The sequence below is a fragment of the Ixodes scapularis genome, unplaced genomic scaffold (assembly GCF_016920785.2).
Source record: "Ixodes scapularis isolate PalLabHiFi unplaced genomic scaffold, ASM1692078v2 PGA_scaffold8__174_contigs__length_109621045, whole genome shotgun sequence".
In the NCBI taxonomy this organism is placed as follows: domain Eukaryota; kingdom Metazoa; phylum Arthropoda; class Arachnida; order Ixodida; family Ixodidae; genus Ixodes; species Ixodes scapularis.
In genome coordinates this window covers 38924489-38937535 of record NW_024609883.1, presented here as the reverse complement: position 1 = coordinate 38937535, position 13047 = coordinate 38924489, and the positions used below count along the sequence as shown (strand labels likewise).

General features: G+C 44.9%; 1 long non-coding RNA gene across 1 annotated transcript; it reads left to right on the top strand.

The window, feature by feature from the left end:
• Positions 1-6655: 6655 nt before the first annotated feature.
• LOC121833394 lies at positions 6656-12682 on the top strand. The gene is made up of 3 exons (XR_006076669.1): positions 6656-6686; positions 7552-7633; positions 12649-12682. It is a non-coding gene; the product is annotated as an uncharacterized LOC121833394 (long non-coding RNA).
• Positions 12683-13047: the final 365 nt, after the last annotated feature.

Sequence of the window (13047 nt, the reverse complement as noted above, 5' to 3'; positions counted from 1 at the left end):
GAGTCGGTTCGTGGGTGCCGACGATATTCGAGCAACGCTTCCAAGAAGACTGGATATTCTTTCCGGCGAGGAAACAATACTTAGACAGCATGCTTGGGGCTGATGAGGATCGCAGGAGGTGGATAACAAGACAACCAATGCACAGCAAATAGGTCGAGCACGGTACACGGCACCACGACCAACTGGCACGGCACAATAGTGGTCGCCGCCATGTTAAATTGAAACGAAGCTGACGAAGCCAAGCTCCAGTTTAGTACACAATGCGCTTCGACATGCTTTATTACAAATAATTTTATAAATCTTAAAACAATTTTTTTGTATCTTAAAGTTTTAATTTAAGTCGAATAAAACAAGCAAATTCACTTTGCGTCAAATAAACTCGGTCGGAACTCGGAACCAACGAGCATTGCCGCATCGCCATCGCCATCGTAACAAAACGCAAAAACTTTCGAAAACGAAGCGAGTTTCAAAACTTTCGCAACTTTCGCAACTTTCGGGCGCTTTCAGACTTTAGGAACAAACATCGAAGAACGTTCTTGGAAAAGGGAAGTGTCCTAGGTGCCGGCGCGCCCATAAAACCAGCTGTGGATATGAGTCTAATTGGTGAGTGCTCGCTCACTCGTTTTGCTTTTTGAGTCCTTTCTGTTCGGAGCGTTTATGACGTGATCCTTTTGTGTGCAGTCGGCGTGAAAGCGAACGTGTGCGGTTCCTTGTCGCACAGGTGCTTTCCGCATTGGATGACCCTCGAGCTTTTGCCAAGGAAGCCACGGAACCGACGTGTCACTGCACGGGCACTCAGATTGCGGGAACGCAACCAAAGGCAAAGGTCCCACCGGAGGCAAGGGGGGCCAAGCGGGGCACTTGGTGAGTGTATTAGGGAGCTTGATTTCTGCAAATCGGGTGGCGGCTTGGTACCAGATAGCTAGGCGGTGTGTTTTGCGGAACCCATGACTGCTAAAGGTATCCGTTAGTGTGATGGCGCTTGTATTCGCTTCCACTGTGGGAGGTTAGATTCAAGTTCGATTTTCGTCCTCGGCAACTAGTCCAAACATTGCGTGACGTGCGCCTTTAGAAGTAAGGTCTGTATTGATGACGTTGCTTGCGAAGAGTATAAACGAGTTCTCTCTCGACTGGGGCACTGACTTCTTGTAAAAAAAATTCTGTATATGGTGCACTTATTTACTAACCCTCTGGCAGTACTTCACCGTAAAGGTTAGGAGAAAAAAAAAAAACGTGCATTGACTAGTGTCGAAAGAAACAGAAAAAAAAATTCTTTTAAACTACTTCCTCCTCAGCTCATAAGCAAGGGGAGAAATCACGTGGTCGTATTTCACTGGAACCCAAAGTTATCCCAGCAGTCTGAGAGTCAGCAAGGGCAAAGCCCTTAATAAATTGCATGCTTCACATTTTGGCAAGTGCCAACAACTATAAAGTATAAAACGCATGTAAGCAATTTAGCGAGCAACAAGAAAAGTGATAGCGACCCTTTTTTGCTGTCGCTCGATCAGCTGCACGACGACGCAAGCCACATGAAAGCGACGGGAGCAAGCGACCGAGGCGATGAGCAAAGCTTTCTAGAAATCCAAAAACCGAGCAATGAGAGCTCTCCGTCACTCATTGCCGTCGCTCGCTAAATCTCATACATACGGTTCAGGTTGAATTGTATGAACGCGAGAGACACATGCAACTCACTTCCAGATGCCTTTCATTTCAGGGCTACACTGCCATTTGCGTCCAAGTGCTGCACGGGCCTCGTGCACTGGCACTTTGACACCACTTAAGAAACTAACACAAGCATATCCAGGGGTTTTAGGTTAGGTTACCCATCCTACAGAAAGGTGCTGCTCAGTTAATGGACGATTCGCTATTTTCCCGAGGGCCCCGGCCCGCCCGCGAGGAACTGTGGGAGAGATTGTCCTCGCCTGGCCGCTCTGCCTTGAGATTGCATTGCCTTGTCGCTTGCCTTCTCTTAATCTTGTTTTTCGATTCCATTACATATTTTTATCTATTCCAGTGTATTGTTTATCGCTTCTAAGGGTTTCTATTCTCTTCTGTGCACAATATTTCTTGTATATACGTATATAGTATTTGTAGCTTTATTTTGCCTTTTTCGACGGGAGTGCCGACGGACAACATGCCGCTTCGCGCGTCGTTTCCCGGGATGAGTACTACCATTGCTACAGATTCCTATCGCGCTGTTACCTGTTTGTGTTGGTTCAATTTGACGCGCGTACAGTCGAGAGGAGCCGTTTATGAACACCCGCGCACATGTCATAGGGATAGGCACAGCTCTGAATCAACTATCGTGATGTGAGAGCCGAGCGCGCTGTGATTTGGCCACTCACGCTCGCTCCATTTACTCGCACTGTAGCGTATGCCTTCGAGTGCCGCTTACTTAACTAAGATACAGCACACCGCTGTATCTTAGGGGGGCAGGGCAGGGCCCGAGGGTGGGGCCCTGCCCTGCCCCCCTCTCCCCTCCGCTGATCTCACCAGAGGGGGGCACGAGTCCCGATGCCCCCCCGAAGTCTACGCCTATGCTTAGAAGCAATAAAAAATACATTGGAATAGATAAAAACAGGTAATGGAATCAAAAAACAGAGGATTAAGAGGAGGCAAGCGACAAGGCAATGCAACCTCAAGGCAGAGCGGCTAGGCGAGGGACAGTCTCTCCCACAAACCCTCGTGCTTGGGGGTTTTTGCAAAAGGGCTATTTATATCAAGTTCAAAATGAACAGCACTCTTCATTGATGGCTGGTTCACACGACGAACTGATCCACAGACTGATTGATCATATCCGCGGTTCGTCCGTCTCCCAAGCGCATCCACACGAAGGAGCAGACGCGCAAATGACAGCCAGGACGAGCCGAACATGTTTGCGACCACACTGTGGCACTGTTTTGAACAAGAACTGCGCGCCACTGTTACGTGCAGAGTGAGACATAACACCATGATAGGCTTAGTGCGAAGCGCCACTAGCCTTACTAAACTAAACCATGGCAGAGACAGAAGCATGGTCCTGCTCGAGGAGACTTTGGCGTGGAGGCGGTGAAGTCCTGGGCCCGCTAAGTGGCATTTGGAGATGCCTTCACTCACTTTGCACTTGCGCCTTGAGTACATTACAGCCACAAGAAAAGGCTTGCTGGGTGAAAGGTTGATTGGAGATTCAAAGTGATTGCGGCGTGGTAGACGCGTCTTTACAGAAGCTTTTTGACGCAGATGAGTACCAGATTCTGCGTCGTGTCAGTTAGGCAAAGTTCCTCATGCCAACCTTTTTGGTATGAGAAATGAAATGAAAGAATATTTTGTTACAATAGTTTAGGTCATTTTTCTTTAAAAGTCTTACTTGCAACTTTCAGGAAAGCACAAGCATTACAGACCAGCTGCCCTCACAATCATGACCCCCCGCCCCCCCTTTCTCTTTCTGGTAGTTGCTGTCGGTGAGCAACCTGATAGCCTTGGGCTTTTCCGCTTTTCTAATAGAAATTAGCTGTTCTGTACATGTGCAAAAGTGAAAAGTATGCTACTGCCATGTTTGTCAGTTTTGTAACTCTTTATTCCCTCAGACCGCAAATTTGTCTTCAGCTTGGTTCACATGCACAGCACATTCATGGCATCTTCTATCCAAAAATATCTATTGTGGGTTGGATGTGTGTTGGGGGGGGGGGGGGGGGCATTACTTTGCTGGTTGAGTTGGTAGGCAGGAGATTGCGAGAAACAAAAGGGTAGATAAAATACAACCGTCACTTTTACTATGAAAACCTTTTAATACAGGACTGGCGCAAAAATGAGAACATGAAAAGTTATGACGTCCCGTCCTCCTCTTACTCTTTATTTTCTGTAGCCTAGTCTGGCAATTTAGGATCATATATTACTACATAAGATTCAACGACGTGGAAGGTATTGGTGCACCTTAACCCATTTTGGACGAGCCTCGTTCGTCCACCTAGGGCCGTTCCTACACCGTTTAGGATGAGTGTAACTCATCCGCGCACTATACCTCGCCCCTTGGCTCTTTTTGGACATCCCAGGCTTGTTCCGAGCACAGTTTGCGGTGCTGCTCAGAGATGGCAGCATGTATTTTTTTTATTGTACACATTTTTAAGGGTGACGACTGATTGTGGAGACATGTGCAGCTTGGGCCGTACGTGCAATAAATATAGAAAAAAACAACTTAGGATCAAAAACTGAAGAAGAAAAGAAACGGTTAAGGTAAACAGTGTGTGACATTATTATGCAGTTTCCTCGTTCCTTCGACAATGTCTAATTGGATACGAGACACACTTTTATGACGTGCAGGCAACGTCAACAGAAATGTTTGGCGTGAAATGACACGCCAAAAATGCAATATAAGATAGCTATACTGCTAGGACCCATTGTATGTTCCTGTAACCCTGCTAGATTTGTTTTGAGAATGGCGCGATAATTTCGTGGATAAATCCACTTTTATGTGAATCCCTCGGAGGGGCGGATCCGAGCAGAACTGGAGGCTGGCTTTGTAGCCAGCCTCCAGCGCGATGTCTCCTTGCACGCACTCACAGATTTGGCTATCTTGGCGTCTCGAGCTTCAGCTTTCTCGTTTACCTTCCACGTTTCGAGCATGCGGTTTGTGATGATTACGTCTACGACATCGCTCGCCTTGTCGAAGTGTTCGACATTGATTGCAGCAGCGATGAGTATGATTGCTATCAAGAGATGTTGAAAGCTGTTCATTTTGACTGCGACCCGCTGGCGACAAACTCCAGTGACGGCGAGTTACAAACGAACTCGTTGTGGTCACTGTCGCCCGGGAATATCTCGCAGGCGCACGCAGGGTGGAAGGTCAACGGGCCGGCGGCAAGAGCGAGAAAAGCATTTGGGTTGCCGAGTTGCGCGAGCGTTTTTGATCGTGCCGCGGCGAGGAGAGCTTGGGCGATCATGGGGGCCCCTAGAATGAGAGAGCGCTCATGGTCACATGCTTTATGGGCACCATGATGTGACTAACTTGGGCAGTGTTGCCTGGTCGCCAGATGAAAATGATACAAATTCGTAAATTGAGTAGTGCAATTACCAGAGCTCTAAAGTTGCGTAACTTGGTGTATATACTAAGTAGTCTATGAGCAATCCATTTCAAGAATAATGGATCCGTTTAATTTTCGTGTCATAACCCCATTAAGTCACTGCAGACTCCGCTGTCCACTTATGGCCAATTCAGATGATGAACTTATCCGCAGATAAATTGATCAAGTGACAAGACGTCTACGGAACATCAGTCCCCCAAGCACATCCATACGGAGGAGACGAGCAGATGACAGCGAGGACAAACTGAACCTATTCCCGGCCCTGCATTTCCGCAAAATGCCAACATCGCACTGTGGCACAGTTTTCCAAGGTCAGAAGTGATGTTTGCGACTACGATCACTGTGCTATTATGAAAAAGTATTGTGTGCTGCTGTTACATACCGAGCGAGACAAAGCATCATGACAGGCTTAGCGTGAAGCACTACTAGCTTTACTAACCACATGACACAAGTATCGTCCTGCTCCAGGAGGCTTCAGCGTCTAAGTGATGAAGTCCTGGTGTTGCGGAGGGGCATTTGGAAATGCCTTCACGCACTGCTTGCTTGTGCACCACTCTTCAGCACACTACAGCCGTAAGAAAGGTCTTGGCTGCGTTGAAAACTGGGTGGACATGCAGGGAAGCTTGCAACTTGCTAGGCAAGTTTTCACTGAAGCTTCTTAACACCAACCCGGAGGAGTATCAGAACCTGCGGCTTGTCGGCTGGGCAAAGTTCTTGCAGCTTCTTTCACGAGTGGAAAATAAGAATGGTTCGACAAAATGAAACAGCGAATGGACAACGAAACAGCGGAAACAGCGAATGGCTCATTCGAAAACCAAAAAATATTGCTCTGCTGTTGGTGCTCTACCTTGAACGCTTTTACTGTTACTCACCCGCTAAAAATCTGGGCATGGAAGGGCACTTCGCCCTTAAGTCTGGGCGTCTGCTGACGAGGTGCAAATCGGAGGAATAGCCGACATGATGGTAACGTGACAAACGGTCCACAGATGAAAATTGCGATTCAATCCATCGCGTCAATCTGCCATTATTTGACAATTATCCTCATATGATTAATTGATCCTATTAAAAAAAGAACAATTGTTCTCTGAAACAATGTAATGAAAGGAAGTTTTTATAACAATGCCTGCTCCTTTAACAACGGAATAGTACGAGCCTTGGTATAACAGGAACTTTCCGTAGATCAGACATGCGTTTATTCCATACTCAAAGTAAAGACATGAGTTTGCCTTGGCAATGCCAACCTTCTGTGTATGATCTGTAAAAAGTCCTTAATGACCGTGGTCAAGGGAGAGGAGTTTCTGCTTTCAAGAACAGGATGGGGTGAAAGAAAAAGTGTCTCGATGAACAATGAATGCTCCCGCTAATCCACTCAGCCAAGTTTCTGCAACATGAACTAGGCTCTAAGAGAAAGACGTGGGATAAGCACTTCGAAATCTTTGGGATTTGCCAAGGGATAAAATTAATTAGATGCACAAAAAAGTAGGGGGAGGAGGATGGCAAGAAAATTTTGGGGCTTGTGTTCTTACACTTGAATTGTCTGTGCAGGAACCATTACTGAAGCAGCACTTCATTCCTGAGGCAATAATTTATTGCTAGTCAAAGCCTGTTTCCAGAAAAGCCCATCAGGTGAGCGGCTTTTTTTTTTCTCTTAAACATGAGGTGCTTTTTAACGTTGCCCTCCAATCCCAAAATGTTGTCCATCCGTCCGTGCGCTTTGCCACTAAATTTAGTGGGGACATTTTTGTTGCGTAACCTCTGCACAAGTTCAGTTTCCTCTCTAAATTTAGCAGAAAATTGATGTCACAGGACCTACAGACAATTTCAAGCTCTCTGATAAATTTAGCGGAAAAATGGATGTCACGTGAACTATGCAGCAATTCAGTTTTCCCTCTAAATTTAGCGGAAAAATTGATGTCATCTGACCTATGCACCAATTCAGTTCGCCTGCTAAATTTGGTGGGAAAATTGATTTCACATGATCTGACGTCATGTGACCTACAGACAAATTCAGGTTACCTGCTAGATTTAGCGGAAAAATTGATTTCACGGAACCTATACACCAATTCAGTTTCCCCACCAAATTTGGCAGAAAAATTTATATTGCGTGATCTGACGTCATGTGACCTAGAGACAAAGTAAGGTTCCCGCTAAATTTAGCAGAGCGATTTATGTTACGTGACCTTTGCACCAATTCAGCTTTCCCACTAAATTTGGCAGAAAAATTGATGTCGCGTGATCTGACGTCATGTGGCCTATACACACATTCAGTTTAAAATAAAATGAACAACAAAAAAAGCTACCTTTTAAATACTTCATTTCATGCGTTATAGAACTTTGAAGGTAAAAGTCACTTCCAATTTTAAATAATGTTTTTACTTTAAAGAAACAACTTTTCTCTAATTGTCTTGATTGAGCACCAGTGCCGTAAACTGCTAATAGCAGCCTTCAACAGTAAAGTTTGCACATCAGAAGTGTTGCTGATTTTTAACAGTATCTTTTGTCTCTTCCAACTCTTCAGTTTGGGGGGAATAAGTCATTGCTAGTCAATGCCTGATTCCACAGATGCATATCAGGTGAGCACCTCTTAATGAAACAACTTTGCTCTCATTGTTCTAATTTAACACTAGTGTGGAAAATCTTGTTTTACTATGGTTCTTGAGGTGAAAACGGGTATAGTATTTCAGGTTAAAAAGTCAAATTTGTGGGTTTTACGTGCCAAACCAACGACGGGCATCTGGCACGCCCCAGCGGAGGACTGAGGATTAATCTGGACCACCTGGGGATCTTTTGACGTGCGACCGAAAGCTCGATTACACGGCGCCTTCTCCGCAATAAGCCTCCGTCAGATTGCGGGCTCCTCGGCCGGGATTCGAACCCGCCACATGGGGATTTTTAGGCAAGCGCTCTCGCCTCGGAGCCACCGAGGCGGCTATTTCAGGTTAATGAAGTACTTTATAGGCACTCTGTTTAAAGAAAAACTGAAAAATCCTTGAATTACAAAAACAAAGTTAGAATATGGACATCTTAAAAATGGTGTCTTAAGTTTTCTTTTGATCTTGTTAGTAGGAGTGTCATAATCATTCATTAAAATTTCAGCGTAGCCCTGCATGTTGCGGCACACCGAACAAAGCAGAGCGCTAGAACGGTGAAAAGAAAAACTGGCAAAAGTGACGTCATTGGCAGGGTCCGATAACCCTTGTTCACCAATCGGCTGACTTGGGGATGCCAACAATGACGTCACGACGCTTCGGACAGATTACAGGTGGAAGAGAGACTCACTGCATGCCCTGCTGCAATCACTGCACATATTTTTGAAAAATAAATGCAGTTTACGTTGACTTTCGCCCAAGTTTAGTGCGATCGCTGAATTCATGGTACAAAATGCTATGGAAGTCCACCCTTAACTAAGATTTCTTAAAAAGTGCTTCAGCTTCTTTTTACTGCTACTTTGACTTAGTTGCACTAGCCGGTTCCAGTTTACATTAAGCCCAAGAAGCTAAGCTATTAATTTGAATGTGACATACAGTAAACTCTCATTAATTCAAATTCCAGGAAGCCACAAATTTTGCATGAATTGTCAAAAGCTCGAGTTATCAGTTCATCAAATATGTTGGAAGATAAATTATGATTTGCTACATGGATGGCTGCACACACAAAACAGATATCTGATGATTTCCTCTACATAGGCCTACTAATAATAAGCAGGTATGCCACTCATGAAACATTGGTAAAATTTATGACACAAGTTTATTCAACCCTCAAAAATGTTGTTTATCGGGGACTGTTTAGACAGCGCATGACACCTCAAAACAAAATTTTGTTCAACCAGCAAAAATGTCTCTTATACAGGGTGATGCAAGGAGAGGCCAGGCTCTTTGAATCGATTGCAAAATTCGGTTTCTTAACCTATCGCGCTGCGACTTTGTGCAGCGTTGCCCACATATGGTGCATTTTTTTTTGTAAAATTTGCAAAGAGCAAACTTACTTGAGAAAAAAGTAAAGAAAGAAAAAGGCTTAGCTCCTATGGAAACGCAGCGAAGCCACCGGTCTGCAAACAACACGGCGCCGTTTCGCACGGGAGACAAGAGATGGCGCAATGAACGCCGCCAACAAATGAGCATACGGCGCCGAGAGCGGGCGTCTTTTGCAGACAATCTTTTCGACTCAAAAGCGGTGCGCGTTCCGCAGGCGGCGACATTCGCGGAAACAAAAACAGGCGCTGTAACAACAAGGAACTGCAGTTCCTTGTCTGCTAAAGACGCCGGCTCTCAGCGTCGTCTGCTGGTTGGTTGGCGGCAGTTGGCGTCGCGACAGCTTGCGCCATTTCTTGTTTCCCGTGCGAAACAGTACCGTGTTGTTTGAAGACCGGTGGCTTCGCTGTGTTTCCATAGGAGCTAAGACTTTTTCTTTCTTTACTTTTTTCTCAAGTAAGTTTGCTCTTTGCAAATTTTACAAAACAAATGCACCATCTGTGGGCAACGCTGCACAAAGTCGCAGCGCGATAGGTTAAGAAACCGAATTTTGCAATCGATTCAAAGAGCCTGGCCTCTCCTTGAATCACCCTGTACTTGTGTGAATGCTGTGACGTAAAGCCACGCCTCCACATCACAGCGTCCACGCAAGTTGCTGTTGAAACTGCAGTGCAGCACTCCTTTTTGTCGCTCATGTCTCCTCTGCTTCAGAGACATATATAGGGAGAGTTTAACCATTCGTTGGAATGTATACGAGGCAAATAAGGAAGCACCATTGGCCGAAGGTGGGCCGGGCATGTTCCAGAGCATTTTCAGAAGTGCAAATATGGTCAACCAAAAGCTTCGCATAATACCCTGGTGGTGGTTGCGAAAAGCAAAATTAATAAGTGCGTCGTGGTAACTCTCTGTGACTGGAAATGTGGTGCACATGATGTTTTGATCACGGTCATGCAACATCATGGTGGGAGATACATAAAGATATAGAAGATATAAAAAGCATGCATGACCAACAGAACGATTGACATAATCCGAGCGCCGGGAATCTGCCGTGGAAGCAGTCCGACTTTGTTTGAGCAAAACAGAAATCATGTAGCGCAGTCGTTTCTTACATCTTCTTGCATAACCATAATGGAAACATTTTGTGCACCATAACCATGAAGAGGTACTGCATTTAACTCTTACGCACTTATTAAAACTGTTTCTCACTGCCACGGCTAGGAGATTCTTTTCGGCTTCTGGTTGGCGAAGAGATCTTGTCAAGCCCTCTATTTGTGTCCCGGTGTTAGGCATCTGCATTGCCCTAACTTCGTTTGCGCTTTCTTCTCTGTTCTAAACTCCCAAACTTAATTTGAGCAACGGGCATCGATGGCGACAGTCCCTCGGTCATCGTGACACCACTGCTCGGTTTTAGGGTACACGAATAACGACAGAAAGCGTTGAATACTGTCTGAGGACCTATGTATCTTGCACGAAATTTGGCAAGTTGAGTGCGGCTGTTTCTACATGACCCCAATCTCCGGTGGCAGTGGTTTGCTTCCGTAAACTGAAAAGACTTTTCTTCAACGTCACCCTCTCGACCGTGCTCGTAACATTTTGTGAATGGAGCGCACACCGAACTTAACGCTGTACCGTCGATGAACATGGGGTACGCTCGCAAGGTGCGTGCAAGTTTTCTCGAGATAATTGCTGCTTCAGCTTGTAACATTTTCTAACTGAATTTATCTTAATATTGATATTTCAAATTGTTGACAATGACTCAATTTTATTAACTACAACGCTGAGTTGAAGGCTCATTTTCGCCGCCGGGTGTGGCTGAAAATTGTCGAAAAGCTTGTTCTATTGGTTTTCCTGAATCACAATCTCCTGAGCAATACCAGAGAGCCATGAACCTATGTTGACCACCACAATGCGACTAGATTTTTCTTATTTTAAAAATTAGTACATAATGTAGCCGGGAAGAAGCCTTCAATTTCTGTTGCTGAAAGTTGAAATATGCTCATGCATCAACTCCGAATCGTTGAATCATTGACCGACTCGCTCCAACAAAAGGCCCATCTCGACTTTGCTGTTTTCAGTTCTCGACAAAAGACACACTCGTTGGCATGGGATCCTCAAATAAAACGTTTATAAACACCGATGCATGAGCATGTTTCTATGTTTATAAACAGTGATGAATGAGCATGTTTCAACTTTAAGCAACAGAAATTTAAGGTTTCTTTCCAGCTACATTATGTACTAATTTTGAAAATAATAAGAATCTAGTCGCATTGTGACGGTCAGCATGGGCTCATGGCTCTCTGGTATTGCACAGGAGATTGCGATTCAGGCAAAGCAACAGAACTAACTTTTTGACAATCGCTAGCCACGCCTGGCGACGAAAATCAGCCTTCAACTAAGTGCTGTAGATAATAAAATTGAGTCAATGTCACCACTTCGAAATATCTATATTAAAATAAATTCAGTTCCAAAATGTTACAAGCTGAAAGCAAATATCAGGAGACAACTTGCACACACCTTGCGAGCGCACCCCGTGTTCATCGACGGTACAGCGTTAAATGTGATGCCTACTCCATTCACAAAATGTTCCGAGCACAGTCGAGAGGATGGCGTTGGGGAAAAGTCTTTTTGATTTAGGGACGCAAGCCACTACTGCCGGAAATCGGGGTCATGTGGAAAGCGATGGAGCTTGAAGACACTGCAGTCGCACTCGCCTTGCCGGATTTCGTGCAAGCTACACAGGCTCTCGGACAGTATTCAATGCTTTCTGTCGTTATTCGTGCACCGTATAACTGAGCAACGGTGCCTTGATGACCGGGGGACTGTTGCCATCCAAGCCCGTGGCTCTAATTAAGTTTGGGAGTTTAAAACAGAGAACAAAACACGAACGAAGTTCGGGCAATGCTTACACCGAACACCGGCAAAGCCTCTCACCTGGGGCTTTCACTGTCTTTAACGCTCCAGCAAGGGGGAAAGCGCCGGTAGCCCTTTCCCCTTTTATCTCTCGCCCTCTTTTAGTAAAACATGTTTATACACGGTTCGCTCTGCTTTAACCCCGTTAAACAAACTTCTTACCAAGCACCGGTGCACTGCGGAAAAGCAACACCAGCGGAAGCAAGCTCCACGGGTGTTGCTTCTCCGCAGTGCACCGGTGCTCTGAAAGAAGTGCGCTCAACGGTGCTGCGAGAACAAAAAGTATGCACGAAAACATCGTTCGAGTTAAGCGGCTTATGAATACATTGAAAACATAGCGGGTCAACCAAAGTTTTGAAATTTGTTTGACTTAACCAGAAGTAATAAATATCCGAGTTTGAATTATCGCAAGCCTACTGTATATACTAAGGGAGATCTGGCTCAATCCAATGTGCTTAATATCACTGAATAGTTGTGCGATTTTAATTGGCTAGTTTTATTTCTCAAGCACTTGATATGTTCGGTATTCAAATCAATGCCAATTTTTACTTTGGTTCAATTTATGGGGGGTTTATTTTATATGTCATGTTTAGTAGGAGCTAGGCTAGTTGGTAAGCACGTTGCTCACTTACTTTAACCATGCATGTCATATACAATTTGTTGCAATTGTGTTTGAATGCAAATCCTCTTCTGCTCTTTATTTCAAGCTGCTCTTACATGCACCATGAAGATACCGAGGAGGTCTTCAATTGAATGACAACTTCAAGCACAAGCATGGAGGGGCATCTAAATGGCCAACACAAGGACAACTATAATGTAAATTTTCTCCAAAGTTAAAGCAAGGCATGCCTTCTTCCAATAAAGGTATTGTGGCGAAACTTCTTAATTGGTTCGTTTGTTGAGCTGTCATCTATAGGAACAGCTGAGCTCATACAAACAAAATCCTGGCATTGAGAAGTACAGGTTGTGTGCTCTTTCTCTTTTGCAAAACATGACCTTTTTGGCTGAGGATGAAAAATTATTCAAGTTCATATATTGAATGACGGAGCTATGAACTCTCCATACCAATCTACCCCAAAAGCTTCATGTGACTTAGGCTTGCTTGA